Source organism: Anomaloglossus baeobatrachus, chromosome 3, assembly GCF_048569485.1.
Source record: "Anomaloglossus baeobatrachus isolate aAnoBae1 chromosome 3, aAnoBae1.hap1, whole genome shotgun sequence".
Lineage (NCBI taxonomy): Eukaryota > Metazoa > Chordata > Amphibia > Anura > Aromobatidae > Anomaloglossus > Anomaloglossus baeobatrachus.
The window spans coordinates 696,732,320-696,758,148 of NC_134355.1; the positions used below are offsets into that span (position 1 = coordinate 696,732,320).

The 25,829-nt window shown below is 47.7% G+C and overlaps 5 non-coding genes across 5 annotated transcripts; 2 read left to right on the forward strand and 3 right to left on the reverse strand.

The window, feature by feature from the left end:
• Positions 1-3,775: 3,775 nt before the first annotated feature.
• Positions 3,776-3,857, reverse strand: TRNAS-AGA (transfer RNA serine (anticodon AGA)). The gene has a single exon. It is a non-coding gene; the product is annotated as a tRNA-Ser (tRNA).
• A 13,639-nt stretch (positions 3,858-17,496) lies between these two features.
• Positions 17,497-17,581, reverse strand: TRNAY-GUA (transfer RNA tyrosine (anticodon GUA)). The gene is given in 2 exon segments: positions 17,497-17,532; positions 17,545-17,581. It is a non-coding gene; the product is annotated as a tRNA-Tyr (tRNA).
• Positions 17,582-21,015: 3,434 nt separating this feature from the next.
• TRNAS-UGA (transfer RNA serine (anticodon UGA)) lies at positions 21,016-21,097 on the forward strand. Its single transcript has one exon. It is a non-coding gene; the product is annotated as a tRNA-Ser (tRNA).
• A 1,001-nt stretch (positions 21,098-22,098) lies between these two features.
• Positions 22,099-22,180, reverse strand: TRNAS-AGA (transfer RNA serine (anticodon AGA)). Its single transcript has one exon. It is a non-coding gene; the product is annotated as a tRNA-Ser (tRNA).
• Positions 22,181-24,835: 2,655 nt separating this feature from the next.
• TRNAS-UGA (transfer RNA serine (anticodon UGA)) lies at positions 24,836-24,917 on the forward strand. Its single transcript has one exon. It is a non-coding gene; the product is annotated as a tRNA-Ser (tRNA).
• Positions 24,918-25,829: the final 912 nt, after the last annotated feature.

Here is a 25,829-nt window from a genome sequence, read left to right on the forward strand (position 1 = left end):
GATCAGGGCAGTGGGAGCAATAGACCTCTTTCAGGGTGGTGGTTGGTAGGTCAGGGCAGTGGGAGCAGTAGACCTCTTTCAGGGTGGTGGTCGGTAGGTCAGGGCAGTGGGAGCAATAGACCTGTTTCAGGGTGGTGGTCGGTAGGTCAGGGCGGTTGGAAAAGTAGACATATTTCAGGATCAGCAGGTCAGGGTTGTGGACTCTAATGTTTGTGAACACAATTAACCAGTAAATAATATAATACTGATGTGTGAATTTAGGCAGATTCCATCATCACTATAAGGTCTCATTCACACATCAGTTTTTTTGATCCATCTTTCATCACTATTTGTTGCCAAAACCAGGAAAGTCTCCAAACCACAGAACCAGCGTCCATCTTCAATTACAGTTTTCCTCTTTGAGTTCCACGTTAGACTTTATCAACAAACACTGATGAAACTCTGCCGTGTGAATGAGGAGTGATATTGTTTTTCAGTTAATATTTATTAATAACTCTTCACAAAAACCTCTAAAATTAGTTTTTTTCAGGATAAACAAAAAAAAAAAAAGTCAATTTCCCTTCCCGGGAGATGAACCCAAGATTGGTTGGGTGAAAACCCGACATCATCCTTCATTGTAAACTAAACTAGAGGAAACAGCACAGAAAAATTATAAAAACCTCCCAGGACGTTGTGTGAGCGATTATAATCCACTGGAATAAGAATCATCCTGAGAACATCTGAATGTAGAGGAAATTCCCAATACTCTGCGGTGTCATCCTCTGAACCAAAAAATCATCAGTCTGCATCAACCACTAATGATTCCTCTGCAGAAGCTGACTCTGTTGTGTCTTCATGTAAGCTCAGAGGATGCAGATGTCGCGGGCGGAGGAGGGGACGCCACGCTCTCCCACTGCTTGGGTCCGGCTGCCGCTGCTGCTCGGTGGCTCGAGCGATGGGCCGGATCCCGGGGACTCTAGCGGCGCTCCTCGCCCGTGAGTGAAAGGGGTTTGGTTGTGGGGATTGTTTATTGTCCGTGACGCCACCCATGGTTGTGGTGATTTTGTGGACACCACCGCTGCTCTGGCTGGGGATCCCGGGAGTGGTGGTATGGAGCAGCCAGTTGTTGAATTGCCCCTCCGTGGGTAGGGGATTGGTGGTCCCGGGGCCCAGTGATGGGGTTGGGATGATGGACAGGCGGGTTATGGGGCCTGTGGAGGTGCAGGGGCGCAGGGGCCGCGCTGTGCCGCACGGCACGGAGGTACTCACTCAGCCAGTAAACATGACACAGTTCTCGGTAAACAAACAGCTGGTTGGACGGGTCCCTCGGACGGCCACGGTGCTGATGTTCCCTGCAGTTGACGGTGATGGTCTCTTCCCTGCACCTATGTGTAGTCAGTTGGTAGCGATGGGTTCCCACCGGTAACCCGCTCCCCAGCTTGGATATGAGCCGGAGGAGCCCTTCTCTTGCCTGCAGGCGCTGGCCCTGGGAAACTGGTGCCTTGGCGGTGGTGGTGTCTCCCCTCAATGGTTGGACTGTTGCCTTCAAACGGGACTTGGTTGTTAGGAGACAGTTGTCCCCTTCACTGACGGATTTGGCAAATTATGGCGACTCCTAGCCTTGCCGGGATCCGAAAGGCCCCTGCCCTGGTGCTGACTATTCTTTGTATACCGCTCCAGTACCGCCGGGCCACCACCCGTCCACGGTCCTTTCGGCAACCTCCAATCAGTCTCGCCTGCAGACAGTCACCGCCGTCTGCCAACCTTGCTGTCTCAGTTTGGGGCACACACCCGGACTAACTTCAGGCTTTTTTTCTGTCACTTTCCTCCTTCTCCACTTTCCCTCCTTCTACTTCACTGTTTACTCCTTCACTCCCCTAGCTTAACTACCTGGTTTTCCCGCCTCCAGGGCTGTGAACTCCTCAGTGGGCGGAGCCAACCGCCTGGCCCACCCCCTGGTGTGGACACCAGCCCCTGGAGGAAGGCAACAAGGATTTTCAGTTTTGACTTCGGTGTACCTGCAGGGAATGTGGGGTGCGTGTGGTGTTGTGACCTGTGACCCCTGGCTTGCCCAGGGCGTCACACAGACGTCTCTGTGGAGCAGTCGATTAGCGCGTTTGGCTGTTTACCGCAAGGTTGGTGGTTCAAGCCCACCCAGCGACAATGGTCATTTTGGCTTGACCCCAGGTGAAGAAGGTTCCACGTTGTCTTTCTTTTGTTCTCCCGACAAATAGCTGTGTTGCTCGCTGCCTATCTTTTGAACTCCCGAGTTAGAATGGAGGAGACCTTTCAAGAAGAGCTCTTTGTATGTGGCCGGAAGGAGCTTATGTATTAAAGGGAAACATCTTGCAAGTTCTCATGTATCACCCCCAGGTTAAATAACAGAGTCCAGTAAGCTCCTACCATCTATGTAAAGCGTTGGTGGTATAGTGGTGAGCATAGCTGCCTTCCAAGCAGTTGACCCAGGTTCGATTCCCGGCCAACGCAGAAGATAATTTTTTACATTCCCTGTAAATCTTCCTCAGAAAGTCACACCTTTTTTAACACCTTCCTGACCAGGCCACATTTTTGACAATTTACAAAACCTGTTTTTTTAGGCGGATAAATTAACATTTGAAGTTATTTTGAGGGTTCTCTATGTCAGAGCCCCCCTCCCACCCAGAAGACCACATTTTATAAACTGCACCCTTTTATATATTCAAAACCACATTCGGATATTGTATTAACCTTTCAGGTGCTTCATAGGATGCAAATAAAAAATACATTTATTATTAAAATATTTCTTTCGCCCCTTCACAGAGACAAGAGCAGAAAGTGACCGCACAATTAGTAGTGCAATCTCCTGAGGACAATAGTGCCGCACATACGGATGGAAACCCCCGGCCACACGGAGGATCGGAGGGGGAGGAACGATATGTGGCATTTGGAGCAAATATTTGAATGGAATACACAGGGGACGTCATGTCACATTGGTAGACCCCTGAATGCGAAAAAAAAGAGAAAGCCCCTCCAGTGACCCCCATAGTGAAAATTACACCCCTCTGAAAGGTACTCTATATTGTGCCCTGTATAGTGGCGACACCGGCTGCTCCACACTGAGATGTTACATTAGAGATACCATCGAATTCTCCACATTACATGATTCAGACCAGGAGCCCCTGACAGATCAGCCGGTCCCGGGACGTCTCGCGGTGTCTCCGTCCTCTCACACCGCTCTGCCCCGATGGAGGACTTATATCTGTGAGTTTATATTATTGTAGCGCATTACCGGTGGCCGCGATCAGATCAGATCTACAGGAAAAATGTTCAGTTATAAATTACCAAAATTATTCTACATAATCCACTTTTTTGGGAATTAAACACTGAATGTGAATCCAGGAAAATATATTATAGTTATAGAAAATATATATATAGTTTTTACCCATATTCCGTATTCCATACCATATTCGACTGTATGTTGGATATACCGTATTGACCTGTACCTTGGATATTCCTATATTCACTGTATATTCCGCATATACTGCAATCAAGTTCACATTACCAGCCAATAAATCAAGGCTACTGAACTCATACAGTCTGTTTATTTGAAATGTGAACGAGGGTTTAGCTGTATGCCAGAGATTCACAGTGTTACGTGAAAGAAGGCAGAAAGGTGTCAACTACTGACGACTCTCAGTTACTTTAAACAAACTTTTTTATCTCTACTGGCTAACACGGTACAAAGATATATTTTTCCAGGAAAACAATCATAGAGCACAATACTCCGTATATAAAAGCTCATCAAAAAGGCTCTCCTTGTAGCCGGCAGGATTCGAACCTGCGCGGGGAGACCCCAATGGATTTCTAGTCCATCGCCTTAACCACTCGGCCACGATTACAACTGTGAGGGCTGATTGTGGAGTCACCGGCTCATTATCTACACAATGTGCCCTATTCTGAGGGGGGAGGGGAACATCAGTGTCACCGACTCAGCGCTCAACTCCACAATGTGACGAAAGGAAGAAAGTCACCTCATACTGTAATAGGGAGGAACTGGATTAGGACTAAGAAGTTAATAGTCCCACTATTAAAAAAAAAAGGCAGGCATCGCTCCCGCTACCTCTCCCATGCTAAGCAATTGCTCTACCATCTGAGCTAACCTCCTTGTTGGTGGGAAGAAGCATGTCTTTTTATCTTACTTCTAACCATTGGCAGCTGACCTGTTCTACAGGTATCTATTCTAGATGTAGGTAGTGGGCTCAGGAGCCGAGTCTGCTGTATACACTGCGGGTGCAGACTGTGCTGTACAGACATCACCTGACTGACTGCAGGTATCTATTCCAGATGTAGGTAGTGGGCTCAGGAGCCGAGTCTGCTGTATACACTGCGGGTGCAGACTGTGCTGTACAGACAACACCTGACTGACTGCAGGTATCTATTCCAGATGTAGGTAGCTCAGGAGCCGAGTCTGCTGTATACACTGCGGGTGCAGACTGTGCTGTACAGACATCAACTGACTGACTGCAGGTATCTATTCCAGATGTAGGTAGTGGGCTCAGGAGCCGAGTCTGCTGTATACACTGCGGGTGCAGACTGTGCTGTACAGACAACACATGACTGACTGCAGGTATCTATTCCAGATGTAGGTAGTGGGCTCAGGAGCCGAGTCTGCTGTATACACTGCGGGTGCAGACTGTGCTGTACAGACAACACCTGACTGACTGCAGGTATCTATTCCAGATGTAGATAGCGGGCTCAGGAGCCGAGTCTGCTGTATACACTGCGGGTGCAGACTGTGCTGTACAGACAACACCTGACTGACTGCAGGTATCTATCCAGATGTAGGTAGCGGGCTCAGGAGCCGAGTCTGCTGTATACACTGCGGGTGCAGACTGTGTTGGACAGACAACACCTGACTGACTGCAGATATCTATTCCAGATGTAGGTAGTGGGCTCAGGAGCCGAGTCTGCTGTATACACTATGGGTGCAGACTGTGCTGTACGGACAACACCTGACTGACTGCAGGTATCTATTCCAGATGTAGGTAGTGGGCTCAGGAGCCGAGTCTGCTGTATACACTGCGGGTGCAGACTGTGCTGTACAGACAACACATGACTGACTGCAGGTATCTATTCCAGATGTAGGTAGCGGGCTCAGGAGCCGAGTCTGCTGTATACACTGCGGGTGCAGACTGTGTTGGACAGACAACACCTGACTGACTGCAGATATCTATTCCAGATGTAGGTAGTGGGCTCAGGAGCCGAGTCTGCTGTATACACTGCGGGTGCAGACTGTGCTGTACGGACAACACCTGACTGACTGCAGGTATCTATTCCAGATGTAGGTAGTGGGCTCAGGAGCCGAGTCTGCTGTATGCACTGCGGGTGCAGACTGTGCTGTACAGACAACACATGACTGACTGCAGGTATCTATTCCAGATGTAGGTAGCAGGCTCAGGAGCCGAGTCTGCTGTATACACTGCAGGTGCAGACTGTGCTGTACAGACAACACCTGACTGACTGCAGATATCTATTCCAGATGTAGGTAGTGGGCTCAGGAGCAGAGTCTGCTGTATACACTGCGGGTGCAGACGACATTACAAACAAAAAATTAGTAGAATAGAAATCCTTCAGTTTTTGATTAAATAAGCCCAGAGACAGGAGTCAGACCTCAGCAGTTCTAGTGATCCTGCAGAGAATGGAGCTTCAATTAGTGTCATTACGGTCTGTATAGAACTTTACCAGTGAGAAGCAAAGACATCCTCCCATATGGTCTAGCGGTTAGGATTCCTGGTTTTCACCCAGGCGGCCCAGGGTTGACTCCCGGTATGGGAAGAATAATAATTTTGTTTTCTGCCCAATTTATTAAAAAGGACTTTTTCACCAGGTTTTTGCTATGTAATCTGAAGACAGCATACAGTAATGGTTAACACAGAGACTCCAGGGATGCCTCTCTTATCACACTGTGTGATAGTTTACCTGAAAGCTTTTTTTAGCTTTAGGAAATTATCATTGCTAGACTAGGTCAGTATCACTCAGCTAGTCTGGCACACCCTCTGCTGTGATTAGCAGCTCAGTGTCTATAGACATTGTACATACAGTATCGGGTGTGGGCGTGGTTATCTCTCTCAGCTCTGCTGCATTGCTAAATCTAAAAACTCTGATTGTGTCATAACGGTTGCATCCAGTGATACATCAGGGACTCTTTCTCTACATCATGTTGCTCCTACAGTAGATGAGGTAGCAAAATCCTGCTGACAGATTCTCTTTAACCCCTTCATGACATATGACGTATATTTACATCATATGTCGTGTCCCTGCCTTTGATGTGGGCTCAGGTAATCTCTGACAGCGGGATTTAAAATGTGCCGGCGGGGAGCGAGTGATTCCCAGCTGCCATTAACATCTGTGAGGTGATCATGGGGGCAGATGGATTGTAATGAAAGTCAGGGGGTCAGCTGAAGACCCCCGTATCTGTCATGATGATCCTCCGAGCGACATTCATAGATCGTGATTTCTGCCATTCAGAGCAAGGCAGATGCTCACTCTGATGCACTACAATGGGTTAAATAGCCCAAATCAAACTTAACTCAAGGCCCCAAAATTGTAATCCGGACCATAATTCCACACATTTACGTAATGGAAATAAAATGTATTAATTACAATAGTAGATCCAAAAATATCCCATGAAGTTCACGGGGCGCGCGTCAGAGTGGGTCACTGCGGGATCATCAGGATTTTCGACACTGATTGAATATTATTGGGTGATGACAGTGATGTCACTTTGTGATGTAATAATCTGATGAACGTGTTGGCTCCTCCCAGAGCTCTGCAAACTCCACCCCAAAGAGTAGGGCTCACATATGGGACTAGTCCTTTTCCTCCTTGAGGTCTTTTCCTTTACACCCCTTTGAGGACATGTCCTTTTCCCCCTTTGACGACTTGTCCTGTTTCTCCTTGAGGACTCATCTTTTACCCCCTTTGAGGACTTGTCCTTTCCCCCCTTTGATGACTTGTCCTGTTTCTCCTTGAGGACTCATCTTTTACCCCCTTTGACGACTTGTCCTTTTCCTCCTTGAGGACTTGTCCTTTTCCTCCGTAAGGACATGTACATATACAGATACTGGTCGGTGACCGGCTCATACATGTACATATACAGATACTGGTCGGTGACCGGCTCATACATGTACATATACAGATACTGGCCGGTGACCGGCTCATACATGTACATATACAGATACTGGCCGGTGTCCGGCTCATACATGTACATATACAGATACTGGCAGGTGACCGACTCATACATGTACATATACAGATACTGGCCGGTGACCGGCTCATACATGTACATATACAGATACTGGCCGGTGACCGGCTCATACATGTACATATACAGATACTGGCAGGTGACCGGCTCATACATGTACATATACAGATACTGGCCGGTGACCGGCTCATACATGTACATATACAGATACTGGCCGGTGACCGGCTCATACATGTACATATACAGATACTGGTCGGTGACCGGCTCATACATGTACATATACAGATACTGGCAGGTGACCGGCTCATACATGTACATATACAGATACTGGCCGGTGACCGGCTCATACATGTACATATACAGATACTGGCCGGTGACCGGCTCATACATGTACATATACAGATACTGGCAGGTGATCGGCTTATACATGTACATATACAGATACTGGCCGGTGACCGGCTCATACATGTACATATACAGATACTGGCCGGTGACCGGCTCATACATGTACATATACAGATACTGGCCGGTGACCGGCTCATACATGTACATACACAGATACTGGCCGGTGACCGGCTCATACTTGTACATATACAGATACTGGCCGGTGACCGGCTCATACATGTACATATACAGATACTGGTCGGTGACCGGCTCATACATGTACATATACAGATACTGGCAGGTGACCGGCTCATACATGTACATATACAGATACTGGCCGGTGACCGGCTCATACATGTACATATACAGATACTGGCCGGTGACCGGCTCATACATGTACATATACAGATACTGGCAGGTGATCGGCTCATACATGTACATATACAGATACTGGCCGGTGACCGGCTCATACATGTACATATACAGATACTGGCCGGTGACCGGCTCATACATGTACATATACAGATACTGGCCGGTGACCGGCTCATACATGTACATATACAGATACTGGCCGGTGACCGGCTCATACATGTACATACACAGATACTGGCCGGTGACCGGCTCATACTTGTACATATACAGATACTGGCCGGTGACCGGCTCATACATGTACATATACAGATACTGGCCGGTGACCGGCTCATACATGTACATACACAGATACTGGCCGGTGACCGGCTCATACATGTACATATACAGATACTGGCCAGTGACCGGCTCATATATGTACATATACAGATACTGGCCGGTGACCGGCTCATACATGTACATATACAGATACTGGCCGGTGATCGGCTCATACATGTAGATATACACAGTGCTTTTTTTGCGGCGGTAAGTGCCGGTTCGGCATACCGGAAAATCCGAAGAGCGCTGAGGGCCAGCACCTCTGGCTCTGTCCACATGGCTAATTTGTAAACTATGCAAATTATCCATGTGTGGAGCAGAGGCACAAACAGAGCAGCAATTGGAGCTGCAGGACCTGCGATGTCTGATGTCACGTACACAGCATCTGTCTGGCGTGCCAGGGTAGCGGGGAAACCCCCTGTAGGCCCTGACCTTGTGTTCAATCTAAGGCTACTTTCACACATCCGGCTTGAGCTCTGCGGCTCAATCCGGCTGTGCAAGCTATGCAACGGATGCGGTGAAAACACCGCATCCTTTGCATAAGTTTTTCCCATGCGGCCCGCCCGGTTTTTGCCGCTTGCGGCATGCTACTGAGCATGCGCAGTGGCAAAAACCGCATGCGGCGGCCGGATGCGGTATTTGCCGCATCGCGCCGCATCCGGCCGCCATAGGCATGCATTGAGAGATGCGCCGCATCGGCCGAATGCGGCGCGATGCAGTTTTTTTTGCCGCACGAAAAAACGTGCCAGGCAACGTTCCATCCGGCCGCCGCATCGGCTAAATCTGCCGCATGCGGCAAAAACCGGATGGAACGCAAGGCCATGCGGCACAATGCGGCACTAATTAAAGTCTATGCAGGAAAATCGCAACCGGCAGCAAAAAAAACCGGTTGCGATTTTCCTGCAAAGTGCCGGATTGTGCCGCAGAAGAAAAACCGGAGGTGTGAAAGTAGCCTAAGCTGTCCCCGGCAGTCTGCAGGGGCCCCCGCTGGGTGTATTAACATGACCTGCGCCGCGGCTCCTTAGACCGTCTGGCAGCCGCCGCAGATGAAATAAATACTGCACTGCAGGCAGCCGTCAGATGACAGCGCCAGTAGCTACACGGGGGGCAGAGGGGGCGGTCCTGACCTGGAGGAGAGCGCACAGAAATTATGAGCAGCAGCGCGGCAGGGGCAGAGCAGAAAGCTCCTTCCTACAGGAAGAAGATGCACGAGAAGAAGGACCTGCGGTGATGTCATGCCCATGTGACCGTGTAGGAGGAGCCGGGCAGGAGCTGCTGACCGAGGAAGATGTGAGCACGGTAATTAGGGATGATGGTGGGGGGGATGCAGGGGGAGTGGTATATGGGGGGGCAGACTGTGACAGAGGAGTGTTAAGGAATACTATCCGTGTGGGACATGGGGCTTCAGTGAGTTTTTGAGAGAGGGGTAATTTGTGGTACAGCCAGTCTGTGAGACATGCAGGACATGGAGGTGCTGGGTGTGTGTGAGATATGCAGGGCATGAGAATGCTGTGTGTGTGTGTGTGTGTGTGTGTGTATGTGTGTGTGTGTGAGATATGCAGGGCATGAGGATGTGTGTGTGTGTGTGTGTGTGTGTGTGTGTGTGAGATATGCAGAGCATGAGGGTGCAGGGTGTGTGTGAGATATGCAGGGCATGAGGGTGCAGGGTGTGTGTGATTTGGGGGTGCTGGGTGTGTGTGATTTACGGGTGCACGGTAACCATATACCATATATCAGTAGGGATTAGGGAAAGAGGGAGAGCAGCAGTCAGAGCATGGGATGGGATTGGGAAAGCTGGGTGCTGAGCTAAGAGAACGAGGCTCTTTTCCTCATCACCTAGAACATAGAAAAGCTGTGTGCTGAGGAAAAGAACCGAGTGTCCAGAGTAATTATCCTGTACCCCATGTGGCTTATCCTGTACCGAGTATCAAGCGTCAGTATCCTGTAACCCCAGGGACAGTGTCACTATCCAGTACTCCCATTGTCAGTGTCATTATCTTGTACCCCCAGTGTCATTATCCTGTACCCCTAGTGTCATTATCCAGTACCCCTAGTGTCATTATCCTGTACCTCTAGTGTCAGTATGCGATCTGACATATTAGCAGACGTATATTTGCCCTAATAGCTGCTCCCTACCCATACCTGTGCTGTAACATTGTGTAATATGAAAGTAATAAAAAACATTTATTACTTTCATATTTCCTATGTAGATTACAGAGCCGCTGGCCCCATGGGCGGCGCCTTGCCCTATGGGCGTCTGCATACTTTCCGTGGTATCACGCCCCTCATTCTATCCTGCGCACGTTTATGCTTACCATAGCGGCAGACTTCTCTTCCGGGTTCCCTTTGTCAGTTTCAGACGCGCACTGCGCATGCGCACTGCGCGTCTGAAGCCAGCGAGTGAATCCTCCTCAATCTAAGCCGCTGGCGCCTGAAAGCACCCCCCCCTCGCTCCTCGCCTCAGAGAGATGCGTACCAGCAAATATTTTTTTACAAAAAAGCACTGGATATACAGGTACTGGCCGGTGACCGGATCTCACCTGTTATCTCTGAAGCTTCTGGTGACTGATCTCAGGTACAACTGAGAGGAAAGTGATCAGTGAAGGCAATGTCTGTCCTGATAATCCGCCTGTACTAAAAGAGGAACCTTAATTACCCCAATAGAAGCCAATATCAAGAGTAGAGTTGAGCGCAGTTCGCGGTTCGCGGTTCGAGGTTCTCCAGTTCGCGGCTCGAGTGATTTTGGGGGATGTTCTAGATCCAACTAGAACTCGAGCTTTTTAGCTAAAGCTCGATAGTTCTAGATACGTTCGAGAACGGTTCTAGCAGCAAAAAAATCAGCTAATTCCTAGCTGGCTTTCCGCTGTAATAGTGTAAGTCACTCTGTGACTCACACTATTATGACATTTCAGTGTATAGTGTGCGGGAACAGCGCATTCAGATCACTGCTGCTGGGATAATGGCGATCGCCATTTTTTTTTTTTTTCCTTGTCTTCCATCCCTAAGCGCGCGCGTGTAGTGGGACGGGCCAGCATGTCAGCCAATCCCAGACACACACACAGCTAAGTGGACTTTTAGCCAGAGAAGCAACGGCATGTGTGATAGGATGTCCATGTCACATGTCCCTGCATTATAAAACCGGACATTTTCCTCCAGCACGCCATTATCTGCCTTCTGCGTCCTTGGTGTCAGTCATCACTGGCGCAGCTCCTATCGCCGATACTGCTGTGTACGCTCCATACACAGCGCTATACAGAATAGGGATAGCACTTTCTATCAGTCCTTTTAAGGGCTCGTACCGGCAGGGTCAGAGCCATAGGTGACAGGTCCGGAAAACAGAGTTAACAGCTACACAAGATGACAGCGTCTGTGTAGCTAAGGTCAGGGATTTCCTCGCTGCATTTCCCCATTAGGAGGGATAGAAAGGCAGGCTTCCATTCCTCTACCCAGACCCACAACCCTGCCACTGTACCCTCCTGCCCTTTGCACACTCCAACTCATTGTTACTAAGCCATTATACTAGCAAACACTGAGTGAACCTAGTGGCATCCTAAGTGTGGCTGTTGGACTTCTGTATAGTCCCACAAGTGCAAAGATATTTGCAGCACCTCTGTCTGCATTGCACACTCAAACTCATTGTTACTAAGCCATTATACTAGCAAACACTGAGTGAACTTAGTGGCATCCTAAACGTGGCTGTTGGACTTCTGTATCGTCCCACTAGTGCAAAGCTATTTGCAGCACCTCTGCCTGCATTGCACACTCCAACTCATTATAACTAAGCCATTATACTAGCAAACACTGCTGCCAGTTTAAGGGCCGTAGTTGCATTGTCAGAGATAATTATTCTTTATTATTCTGCTGTTAATAAAGCTAGACCACCGCTGCAATCTACACCACCTCTCAATTTTTACTACCACATTTTAAGTGCACAATCTTGTCGCAATCAACATGAGTGGCAAAATGACAGATGCTGGTGGAAAGGGGAAGAGGCGTGGTGGAAAAGGAAAAAAAGGGTTTGTCCGTGGGGAAGGTGGCAAAGCTCCATTATCATCTGCTGAAGATAGACCATCTACCAGCAAAAGTAAGATGTTTACTACTTACCGTGGACAATCCGATGTGCTCTTTTTTTTACGGACACGAACAACTGGAACAAAGGTAGATGATGGCCAAAAAAGGAAAATGCTTGAATGGATCTCAAGTGGTCCAACAAGTGCCCTCTCAGCCACTTCAAGTACCGCATCCAAAAAACACCAATCCTCTGAGTTGTCATCCCAATCACACTTGCTTTCTCCCAGCTCTGAAGTCTCCATCAGCCCTGCACAGTATGGTGGAACTGAGATGGCTTAGTCTGCAGAGCTGTTCAGTCACATTATAGCCTGGAAATCAGAGCTCTGCTCCCAAGCTACAGTGAGTACAGAACAGGAAATGGTCTGCAGTGATGCCCAGAACCTTTGTGACTCTGATTCAGGCCATGAGGACCAAGTTTCAGAGCATAATGTTGACCCTTTGTCACAAACTGTAACACCTGTGGTTATAGACAATGAGGAACATACTGATGACGATGAGACGCAGATACCAGATTATGATGACAACTTAAATATTCGGTCAGGGCAAGAAGAGGCTCGGTCTGAGGGTGAGGGGAGTGCAAACACAACAATTGATGAGGAAGTTCTAGATCCCACCTACTGTCAACCCACAGTCAGGCACTCGAGGAGGTCAACAGAGGCGGTGGAGGAGGATGCAACCGACGACGAAGTTACCTTGCGCCTTCCTGGACAGAGTCGGAGCACTGGTAGCACGTCTACAACTGCATCATCAGCCACCACTCTGCCTCTGAGCACTAGTCGGGGGGGCTCAGCAGGTCGCATGCCCTCTAAGCCTTGACTAGCCGGGTCCTTTTTTGACATAGAAAATGATCGCCCAAATTATGTGATGTGTAAAATTTGTCGTGATTCTGTTAGTAGAGGTCAAAACCTCAGCAGTTTGACAACTTTTTCCATGAATCGTCACATGAATAAATATCATAGGTCCCAGTGGGAAGCTCACCGTGCTGCAATGCGGCCTAGCGGAGCGAACCATCCAGGGCCTGCCCCTTCCAGTGCATCCGCACGCTCTTCATCTTCTAGGACTGTGGGGACAGCTGTCACACCTGTTTTTCCACGCACAACTTCCACCGATGTAACCTCAACAGGCAGTTTGCTTGGTAGGTCGTCAGTTGGTTTGGAAGGGGAAACAAGTGCGTGTGTACAGCTCTCTCAGACATCGATAGCACCAACGTTGGATGAAGGCAACATCATGTCTCCGACTGCACTTTCCTCACAAACCTGCATTTTTCCAGGGACACCCTACTCAACACCGTCTACACACAGCAGCCAGATCTCTGTCCCTCAGATGTGGACAAATAAAAGGCCATTTCCTGCGACCCATGACAAAGCTAAGAGGTTTACTTTATCCCTCTGTAAGCTCTTGGCTACCGAAATGCTGCCTTTCCGCCTGGTGGACACACAGGATTTTAGAGACCTTATGTCTGTCGCTGTGCCCCAGTACCAGATGCCCAGTCGTCACTACTTCTCTAAGAAAGGTGTGCCCGTGCTACACCAGCATGTCGCACACAACATCACCGCTTCCTTGAGAAACTCTGTGTGTGAACGGGTGCATTTTACCACCGATACTTGGACCAGTAAGCATGGACAGGAACGTTACATGTCGCTGACTGAGCACTGGGTAACTATGGTGATAGATGGTGAAGGGTCTGCTGCACAAGTCTTGCCGTCCCCACGACTTATGTATCAATCCTCTGTCTGTCCAAGTTCCGCCACTGCTTCTGCCTCCTCCACCTCATCTGTGTCCTCCACCTCCGCCCCAAGCCCGCCTGGTCAGGCCACCAGCGTTCTCACTGCGCAGAAGGAATCACGCACCCCTCATTACTATGCTGGCAGCAGAGCGCAACGTCATCAGGCGGTCTTTAGCTTGACAGGTCTTGGGAATAAGAGTCACACAGGTGAGGAGTTGTGGTCAGCTCTGCGGTCCGAGTTTAATAAATGGTTGTCTCCACTCAACCTGCAGCCTGGTAAGGCCGTGTGCGACAATGCTGCAAACCTGGGTGCGACCCTTCGCCTGGGCAAGGTGACACACGTACCTTGTATGGCTCACGTGTTGAACCTTGTTGTCCAGCAATTTTTAACACACTATCCCGGCCTAGATGGCCTTCTGACCAGGGCACGAAAACTGTCTGCTCACTTCCGCCGTTCAAGCGCCGCAGCTGAGCGACTTGCATCGCTCCAGAAGTCTTTCGGCCTGCCGGTTCATCGCCTGAAATGCGATGTGGCGACACGCTGGAATTCGACTCTCCACATGTTACAGTGACTGTGGCAGCACCGCCGAGCCCTGGTGCAATACGTCATGACGTATAGCCTGGGCCAACGAGATGCAGAGGTGGGTCAGATCACCCTGATGGAGTGGTCTCAGATCAAGGACCTATGCACCCTTCTGCACAGTTTCGACATGGCGACGAATATGTTTAGTGCTGACAATGCCATTATCAGCATGACAATTCCAGTCATTTACATACTGGAGCACACGCTAAACACTATTCGGAGTCAGGGGGTGGGACAACAGGAAGGGGAGGAACTACAGGAGGATTCATATGCGCAAGACACAACAACATCACCAAGGTTCAGACGTTCATCATCACCAACGCGGCAGGCATGGGACCATGGGGGACAGGGATCAACAAGGGCGCATGGTAGCAGGCGAAATGTTGAGGAAGGTGCAGGAGAACATGAAGAAATGGAGGACGAACTGTCCATGGACATGGAAGACTCAGCGGATGAGGGAGACCTTGGGCAAATTTCAGTTGAAAGAGGTTGGGGGGAGATGTCAGAGGAAGAAAGAACGGTTAGCACCTCTATGCCACAAACACAGCGTGGACTTGGTCCGCATGGCTGCGCAAGACACATGAGCGCCTTCTTGCTGCACTACCTCCAACATGACCCTCGTATTGTCAAAATTAGAAGTGATGATGACTACTGGATTGCCACACTATTAGATCCCCGGTACAAGTCCAAATTTTGTGACATAATTCCAGCCATAGAAAGGGACGCACGTATGCAGGAGTATCAGCAGAAGCTGTTACTCGATCTTAGCTCGGCTTTTCCACCAAACAACCGTGCAGGTGCAGGGAGGGAATCTCCCAGTTGTAACTTGACAAACATGGGACGGTCTCGTCATCTTCAACAGTCTACCCGTACCAGTAGGACCGTATCTGGTGCTGGTAACAGCAATTTTATGGAATCTTTTCATAATTTTTTTAGACCATCCTTTGCAAGGCCACCAGAGACAACAAGTCTGACACATAGTCAACGGCTGGAGAGGATGATACAGGAGTATCTCCAAATGAACATCGATGCCATGACTTTGCAAATGGAGCCTTGCTCATTTTGGGCTTCAAATCTAGAAAAATGGCCAGAGCTCTCCAGTTACGCCTTGGAGATTTTGTCGTGTCCAGCTGCCAGCGTTGTCTCTGAACGTGTCTTCAGTGCTGCTGGGTGTGTGCTGACAGATAAGCGCACGCGTCTGTCCAGTGACAATGTGGACAGACTGACGTTCATCAAAATGAACAAGTCATGGATCCAGAAGGAATTTACTACCCCTGTGTCATCCTGGGGAGAGTAAATGCTTGTGGATTTGGAATGTGCTTGATGCAAATCAAAACATCCTGTTTGCAACTAGGGCACAAGTGCTGCCACTGAATGGGTGGGTGTGTGTGGGGCACAATTTTTGGAAAAAAGGGAGACTCCGCTTGGAGTAACCCTTGCTTACATTGTTTTTAAAAGAAGCCAAGATGAACAGAGCTGGGATCAGGAAAGACTTTGCTACCTACCCCGGTGTCATCCTGGGGACGGTTAAGTATGGTGTATTTTTGAATGTGCTTGATGCAAATCTAGCTGTGAAGTGTACAACTAGGGCACAAGTGCTGCCACTGAATGGGTGGGTGTGTGTGGGGCCCAATTTTTGGAAAAAAGGGAGACTCCGCTTGGAGTAACCCTTGCTTACATTGTTTTTTAAAAGGAGCCAAGATGAACAAGTCATGGTTCAGCAAAGACTTTGCTACCTACCCCGGTGTCATCCTGGGGACGGTTAATTATGGCGTATTTTTGAATGTGCTTGATGCAAATCTACCTGTGAAGTGTACAACTGGGGCACAACTGCTGCCACTAAAGGGGTGGGTGTGTGTGGGGCACAATTTTTGGAAAAAAAGGGAGACTCCGCTTGGAGTAACCCGTACTTACATTGTTTTTAAAAATGATCCAAGATGAACAGAGCTGGGATCAGGAAAGACTTTGCTACCTACCCCGGGGTCATCCTGGGGACGGTTAAGTATGGCGTATTTTTGAATGTGCTTGATGCAAATATAGCTGTGAAGTGTACAACTGGGACACAAGTGCTGCCACTGAAGGGGTGGGTGTGTGTGGGGTACAATTTTTGGAAAAAAAAGGGGGACTCCGCTTGGAGTAACCCTTGATTGCTGTGTTTTTTTAAAAGGAGCCAAGATGAACAAGTCATGGTTTAGCAAAGACTTTGCTACCTACCCCAGTGTCATGCTGGGGACAGTTAAGAATAGAGTATTTTTGAATGTGCTTGATGCAAATCTAGCTGTGAAGTGTACAACTGGGGCACAAGTGCTGCCACTGAAGGGGTGGGTGTCTGTGTGGCCCAATTTTTGGAAAAAAGGGAGACTCCGCTTGGAGTCCCCTTGCTGTGTTTTACATGATTTTAGAAGGGCGTGCCATGCCTATATCTGTGTCTCGTCCTCTTTTTCCTCGTTACGCTCTTTTGTTTTCGCATGAGAATTTGTTCTTGTCACTTTCCCATGTGTTTGTGTTGTGTTGTGAGTTGTTTGTCACCTTTTGGACACCTTTGAGGGTGTTTTCTAGGTGTTTTTATGTGTTTGTGAATGCCTGCCATTGTTTCCTATGTGGTTCGAGTTCGGTTCGTCGAACGTTCGACGAACCGAACTCGAACGGGACCTCCGTTCGGCGAACCGACCTCGAGCCGAACCGCGACCGGTTCGCTCATCTCTAATCAAGAGACAGGAAAAGAGCTGACTTGTAGAAAAAAAGTATATTTTATTGGCCTCAGGAGTGAGGACGCCTAATTCTAGAGCCAAATTTACAACACTAATCATACTTAACAAAATGTCCTTCGAACCGGAATCGAACCAGTGACCTAAGGATGTCTGAACTCTACTACAGTCCTCCGCTCTACCAGCTGAGCTATCGAAGGCTTGTTGATCAGCCTGTCACCACAGCATATGTGACTAATCTTCATTAGCACACAAGTGTCTGACTGTTCATACGTATACCAACGATTGTAATGTGACGCCCTGGCCTATCAGGTCGTCACAGGGTATTGCGCAATCTGCCCTTCTGTGCAATATCCATTTCCTCCTTGGTTACGGGTCCCCAACTAATGGTGTTGCCTACATCAGCCAATCAAAATCCTAGGAACACTCTGCACCACACCCACCAGACAGACCAGTGGACGGCCTAGGTGGAATTGTGTCGCCCACTTGGGAGGTTGGTAAGGGGAGGTCAGAAGTGTCAGGTCAGTAGAAGAGAGATAGTGTAAAAGTGAAGGAGAGAGGAGGTCAGGAGCTGGGCTCCTTGGAAGTCACTAGGTGGCAGATGTTGGTCTGGGCCTAGTAGGAGCTGGACCCCCGGTCGCAGGGGATCGTGACAAGGGGCACGGAACTGTCGAGGAGGACAGCCGGCGATCTTGTACCATCACCAGGCTGGGACCAGGGCACGACGGGGTACGTGGACCCTAGGTCAGGGAGTAGCTTCAGGCAACCTGACAATTGACCCCACGAGAACGGAGCCTTCAAGATCCTCTCTCCACCCGCTCCAAAATCGGGGTACTAGCGCAATGAGGGGGATAGGACATTCCACTAAACGGTCCAGGAAATCCCAAGCGTGAACCCTGAGAGCAATCTCCCTCAGTTAGCCATACTGGGGAGTGGGACCCGAATAGTTCTACACTACAGGGGCCAACTAGCAGGAGAATTTAGTGCCAAGAGGAAGGTCACAGATCATCAGGCAACACCAGTGGGAATGGGACCCAAAAAAGCTCCCCTCAGCGGCAGCGGTGTCCAGAACTTTGGTTTACCAAGTTGTCGGTGTCAGCTTTATGGACTGAGTGAGTACGAAAGTGACCCTTTCACTCCCAATGGCACTCCCCAACACCATCACCGAGTCCCGGGCATTCCCACTACACGTGGAGGGGTTAAACACCTGGCTGCCCACTCCATCGCCCCCCGAGTACTCCCAGCTGCAGCGGTGGTACTCCACCTTACCACGCACCACGGGTGGCGTCACGAACTTTAAATATACAATCCCCTGTAAATACCCCCTTTATTTGAGTGGCCGCATGACCCCTGGCCACTGCGGATCTGGATCCGAACAGCTTGGCTGCTGACGCGGGGGCCGCACAGTAACGTAACAAAAGACCATCCCATAACGGGAGTCAAAACCCAGGCCACCTACGAGAAGCTGCAGGAATCCACATCTCAAGGCCACCTACGAGAAGCTGCAGGATTTTAAGCCTTGAGGCCACCTACGAGAAGCTGCAGGATTTTAAGCCTTGAGGCCACCTACGAGAAGCTGCAGGATTTTAAGCCTTGAGGCCACCTATGAGAAGCTGCAGGACTTTAAACTTTGAGGCCACCTACGAGAAGCTGCAAAATTCAAGACTCGAGGCCGTGCTACTCATAGCACAATGTTTCTCCCCCAAAAGGAAACATTTGTGCCAAAATGTATGTATATTTTCTTGTGCATTGTGTAAAGCTATCATTCCATGGGATGTCCTGATCTTCCAACTTCTCTCAAAAGTGGCAAGAAAAAAAGCAACAGCACGAAACGTTGTATAACTTGTATAAAGCCCCCAATAAATTCCATTATTAGGAGGGAAGTGTCAGCCTGTGCCTAAATCTGCCTATAAATAGGTAAGTGTGAATAGTAAGGAGCTGCCGATCACTGACATCTACATGACAGAGACCTCGCACCCACACAGGACAATCACACAATGTGCGATCAGTGGTGGATTTATCTCCAGATCTAAGAATACTTCCCTTCTCTATTGTATCATGATCCTTTACTGACAGGTTCCTTAGATTCTCAATGGTTGCTGTCTGGCGCTGGGTGGGTCAGTTGTGATGTAGTCCTGGTATGTGTAGAGCTTGCTCCATACGCTGGGACCTGGGCTGCCTTTTATCCGCAGTTGCCTCTTCTGCAACATGGAAGTGGTTATATATACAGGTTACAGGTATGTGTGCTCCATTATGGCTCGGCTTTTAATTTTATCTAGGAGGCCGCATGGCACATGAAATACATGATATAGAGTAGGACCCCCCTATTGAGATTTGCCGTGACGTGGCAGGGGTGGCTCAAAGAATTGATCAATTATTTGCTAAAAATCTCATTTTTGTATTATAGTACAGTTGGAATAAATCTGTGAAGTTGCACTTTCTATATGATGCCTGCCATTTTCAGATCGTGCTGGCTACTTTTTCTCTTTTTTATCTGTGTATAAATCACGAATAACGAATCTAATGCAAATCAATGGGAAATTCAAATCATTTTTCAGCAGACCCTCCCAGAATGTCTGGCGGGGCTGTAAACGTGCTGAAATGGTTGGAAAAGAGCTGGGATTAAATAGGAACAGCATGAGGAAGAAGCCTGGATGCATTTTTGAAACACAGGTCACCTCTGGGTAGTCCCCGGCCTTTTTCTGATAACCAGCACAGGTAAAGCAGACATCTGTGTGTGGTCTGGTATTCTGCAGCTAGGAAGGTCCACAGCTATTGGAGCCTCCTCAGCCTAAAAATAGCAGCCCGCAGCCACCTTACAATTGGCACCTCCATCAGATGCGCCAGTTGGGGCGCTTTATCCGACTCATCCCGATATGGGGAATATATGGAGTTGATGTCAGCTGTGATTTTTTTTAAAAAAATCACAGCTGCCATTAAGCCCTTGGTTTTTAATGGAGAGATGTCTATGAGATTCTCCCATTGCCAACCTTGTAAGTAAAATGAAAAAACACAAAAGAAACACATCCAGGAGGTCACCGGAGTTCGCAATGAACTCTGATGACTTTCTGGTGACACCCCCACGACACCCGTGCTACAGTGGGAGCAGGACGGTGACTTCATGGGTTCATCAGAGTTCATTAGGAACTCAGATGACCTCCTGGCCGTCACTGCACACACACTGCTTGCTGGACACTCACCTGTCCCCGGCGCTGTCCCCGGGATGCTCCAGCTTCCAGCTCCTCAGTGCAGGGAATGATCAATGAATATAATGAGCGGCGGTCAGAAGCAGGAGACAGCAGAGCCAAAGACATCAGCGCTGGATACAGGTGAATATAGAGAATCTTTTTATATCATAGACCCGTGTGACACCCGTGCTGCCGGAGTAAAAACGGACATGTCTCTGTGTGTGCGTGCGGGGCCACGAGGGGTCACACGGTCCATGAGTAACTCCACAGAATAACATGGGTACGTGTGACATCCGTGTTAACAACAGATATCACACGTAACTGAAACACAGATGTCTGAAAAGGGAGTAACACATTTTGTCTTCCTTTCTTCTGTCTTGTCGCCTTCCTTTATTCTTTTATTCTTGCCCTGTCCTCTTTGGTGTCTTTCCACTACTAGATCACCTGTAGTCGTGGCCGAGCGGTTAAGGCGATGGACTTGAAATCCATTGGGGTCTCCCCGCGCAGGATCGAATCCTGCCGACTACGGAGAGTTCTTGATTTGCAGTTTTCTTCTGCCATCATTTTATTCAATTCCCATGAGATATTTCCCAAAATTCCAAATTTCAAAACTGTAAATTATCTTTTGATTCTAAAAACTGAAAACAATTGGAAAATTCACAGAAGTTATCGCTGTAATCGCTCTGATCAGGAGACTCACGACAGCGGCGGCTTTTCTATTATTTTGGCTGATGGATCTCCATAGTAGATTATTTTTTGCGGGACGGGGCGGCCTTTTTCGGGACGCTATATTTATATATATCTAAAATTTTGATCATGTTATAATCTACTTTTTTCCAATACTTTGATGAAAAAACCTAATTTTTGCCACATATATATATATATATATATTTCTCTGTTGTTCATTGAAGTTGACAGTTTTAGAGATCGGGTCATTCTGGAATCGGCAATACCAAATATCTGCACTTTTTTGTTCATTTTTGTTTATAAGTTTTTCTTAATATAATTTTATTTATTTATTTGGGGATTTTCTTAAAAAGATTTTTTATTTGTTTTAACAATTTTTTCCCCTTAGCCCCTATATGGGACATTAGCTTTTATCAGTCTGATTAGATGAGAGTTTTGAGGCGTTAATGACGACTTCCGGAGTAAGGAGAACATTTCCCCCCAGGTTGTGACCGCACAGAGGGGACCGACGGCAAAAAAGCGGCTCCCATTGTGAGAGAATAAAAATGGCCAATATTGTAAGGCACATATCGGTCTGGACTCTGCCAGTCCCGGGACGTCTCGCGGTGTCTCCGTCCTCTCATACAGCTTTTCCCCAAGGGAGGATTTACATCTGAGAGTTTATATTATTTCAGTGCATCACCGGTGACCGCGATCAGATCAGATCTACAGGAAGAAGGTTCATTTAAAAATTACCAAAATTATTCTACATAATCCACTGTTTTGTAATTCAACAATGAATGTGACTGAGGAAGAAAGTCCCTAGAGCACAATAAAAGCCCATCATAAAATTATCCACGTACCGTAGTCGGCAGGATTTGAACCTGCGCGGGGAGACCCCAATGGATTTCTAGTCCATCGCCTTAACCACTCAGCCACGACTACAGCTGTGAGGGCTAATTGTGAAGTCACCGACATGAAAGACTTTATTTTAGTTAATTTTGCTAAATTGCTAAAATTATCTCTAGAATTAAGCAGCCATATTACTGACGTGGCCACATTACTGAAGAGGTCATATTACTGACGAGGCCACATTACTGACGTGGTCACATTACTGACGAGGCCACATTACTGACGAGGTCACATTACTGACGAGGCCACATTACTGACGTGGTCACATTACTGACGAGGCCACATTACTGACGTGGTCACATTACTGACGAGGCCACATTACTGACGAGGTCACATTACTGACGAGGTCACATTACTGACGTGGTCACATTACTGACGAGGCCACATTACTGACGTGGTCACATTACTGACGAGGCTATATTACTGACGAGATTACATTACTGACGAGGTCACATTACTGACGAGGCCACATTACTGACGTGGTCACATTACTGACGAGGCTATAATACTGACGAGATTACATTACTGACGAGGTCACATTACTGACGAGGCCACATTACTGACGTGGTCACATTACTGACGAGGCTATATTACTGACGAGATCACATTACTGACGAGGTCACATTACTGACGAGGCCACAATATTAATTTTCCTATCCGATGTCTCCTCCCCGCCTGCTCTCATGATGTGGAGCTTCTATTAGGGTGATTACAGTTTCTGACTGATTAACCGGCAGCAGATACAGCGGATTCTCCTCCCCTCATCTCGGTCTCCTCTTCCTCTCCTCTCCTTCTTCTCTTCCTCTCATCTTCTTCTTCTCATCTCCTTCTCATCATCTCATCTCCTTCTCATCTCCTTCTTCTCATCTCCTTCTCCTCTTGTCATCTCCTTCTTCTCCTCCTCTCATCTTCTTCTCATCCTCTCATTTCCTTCTTCTCCTCCCCTCATCTCCTTCTCCTCCTCTCATCTCGTTCTCCTCTTCCTCTCATCTCCTTCTCTTCCTCTCATCTTCTTCTTCTCCTCTCCTCATCTCCTTCTTCTCATCTCCTTCTCCTCTTGTCATTTCCTTCTTCTCTACCTCTCATCTTCTTCTCATCCTCTCATTTCCTTCTTCTCTTCCTCTCATCTTCTTCTTCTCCTCTTCTCATCTCCTTCTCCTCCTCTCATCTCCTTCTTCTCCTTCTCTCATCTCCTTCTTCTCCTCCTCTCATCTCCTTCTTCTCCTCCTCTCATCTCCTTCTTCTCTTCCTCCCATTTCCTTCTTCTCTTCATAACCTTCTTTTCCTTCTTCTTCTTCTTCTTTCATCTCTTTCTCCTCTCATCTCCTTCTTCTCTTCCTCTCATCTTCTTCTTCTCCTCTCATCTCCTTCTCCTCTCAACTCTTTCTCCTCCTCTCATCTCCTTCTCCTCTTTTCATCTCCTTCTTCTCCTCCTCTCATCTCCTTCTTCTCTTCTCTTCTCCTTCTTCTCTTCCTCTCATCTCTGTCTTCTCTTCCTCTCATTTCCTTCTTCTCTTCATAACCTTCTTTTCCTTCTTCTTCTTCTTTCATCTCTTTCTCCTTTCATCTCCTTCTTCTCTTCCTCTCATCTCCTTCTTCTTCTCCTCTCATCTCCTTCTCCTCTCATCTCTTTCTCCTCCTCTCACCTCCTTCTCCTCCTCTCATCTCCTTCTTCTCCTCCTCTCATCTTCTCCTCTTCCTATCATCTCTTTCTCCTCCTCTCATCTCCTTCTTCTCCTCCTCTCATCTTCTTCTCTTCCTCTCATCTCCTTCTTCTCCTCCTCTCATCTTCTCTTTTTCCTCCTCTCATCTCCTTCTCCTCTTATCTTCTCCTCTTCCTCTCATCTCCTTCTTCTCCTCCTCTCATCCCTTTCTCATCCTCTCATCTCCTTCTTGTCCTCCTCTCTTTTCCATCTCTCCTCTCTTCTCCTTCTCCTCTCAAATCCTTCTTCTTCTTCTCTCATCTTCATCTCCCCTCATCTTTTTCTGCTCTCATCTCTTTCTTCTCCTCTCATCTCCTCCTTTTCCTCTTCTCATCTCCTCCTTCTCCTCTTCTCAACTCCTTCTCCTCTTCTCATCTCCTCCTTCTCCTCTTGTCATCTCCTTCTCCTCTTCTCATCTCCTTTTTCTCCTTTTCTCCTCTTCTTCTTCTCCTCTTGTCATCTCCTTCTTCTTCTCCTATCATCTTCCCCTCCTCTCCTTCTTGTCCTCCTCTCTTTTCCTTCTCTCCTCTCTCCTCCATCTCCTCTTGTCATCTCCTCCTTCTCCTCCTCTCATCTCCTCCTTCTCCTCTTGCCATCTCCTTCTTCTCCTCTTCTCATCTCCTCCTTCTCCTCCTCTCCTCTTCTTCTTCTCCTCTTGTCATCTCCTCCTTCTCCTCCTCTCATCTCCTTTTCCTCTTCCTCATTGTCACATCCTCCACAAGTTTCATTTGTTGATTTTTTTTCCACATAGTCACACAATTATGTTTTTGTTTTCTTTGAATTTTTTTCTACCAAGTGTTTTTCATCTGTGACTTATTCATTACTTAATTTACTCCTTTTTTAAAATGTCTGTCTAATGTGTCTCTTTATTTGGGCACTTTGTGAGGCTGAGCGTTGAGTCATTCACACTGATGTGTCCCCCGAGCCATGATGACCCCGCACTATGATGACCTCACAGCATTGTTACTAAACAGAATCTGTGGTTGTAGTCGTGGCCGAGCGGTTAAGGCGATGGACTTGAAATCCATTGGCGTCTCCCCGCGCAAGTTCGAATCCTGCCGACTACGATGTCTTTTTGATTTTCAGGGTTTTCTTCTGCGGTCATGTTCCTCGGGTCACATTAGTTGGTGAATTCCAGAACTGGGAATTATCTGGAACCGTTTATGATTATAAATACTGAAAATAATTGGGAAATCTACAGAATTTATCGCTATAATTGCTCTGATCTGGAGACTCCCGACAGCGGCGGCTTTTCTATATTTCGGGTGACGGCGCTCTATAGTAGAATGTTTTTTGCAGGACGGGGCGGTCTTTTCAGGGACATTATATTTATTTATATATAAAATTTTGATGATGTTTTAATCTACGTTTTCCCGGCAGTTCCATGAAAAAGCCTCATTTTTGCAATTTGTTTTTCTTTCTGTTGTTCAACTAAGGTGACAGTTTTATAGATCGGGTCATTCTGGACGCGGAAATACCAAATACGTGCTCTTTTATGTTTGTTTTTGTTTTATAGAAATATACGTGTTTATTGGTATAATGTATGATATTTTTTTATTTTCTGGGGATTTTTTTTTAAAAAATATCTTTAGATTTTTTTCTTTCTTTAAAACCTTTTCCCCTCAGCCGCTATACGGGACATTAACTGTTATCAGTCTGATTAGATGAGAGTTTTGAGGCGTTAATACCAATTTCCAGAACAAGGAGAACATTTCCCCCCAGGTTGTGACCGCACAGAGGGGACCGACGGCAAAAAAGCGGCTCCCATAGTAAGAAAATAAGAATGGCCGCTATTATAAGAACCATTATTTGTCTGGACTCTGCCGGTCCCGGGACGTCTCGTGGTGTCTCTGTCCTCTGTCCTCTCCCTTATATTATTTCAGCGCATTATCCGTGACCGCGATCAGATCACATCTACAGGAAGAAGGTTTAGTTATAAATTACCAAAATTATTCTACATAATCCACTTTATGGGAATT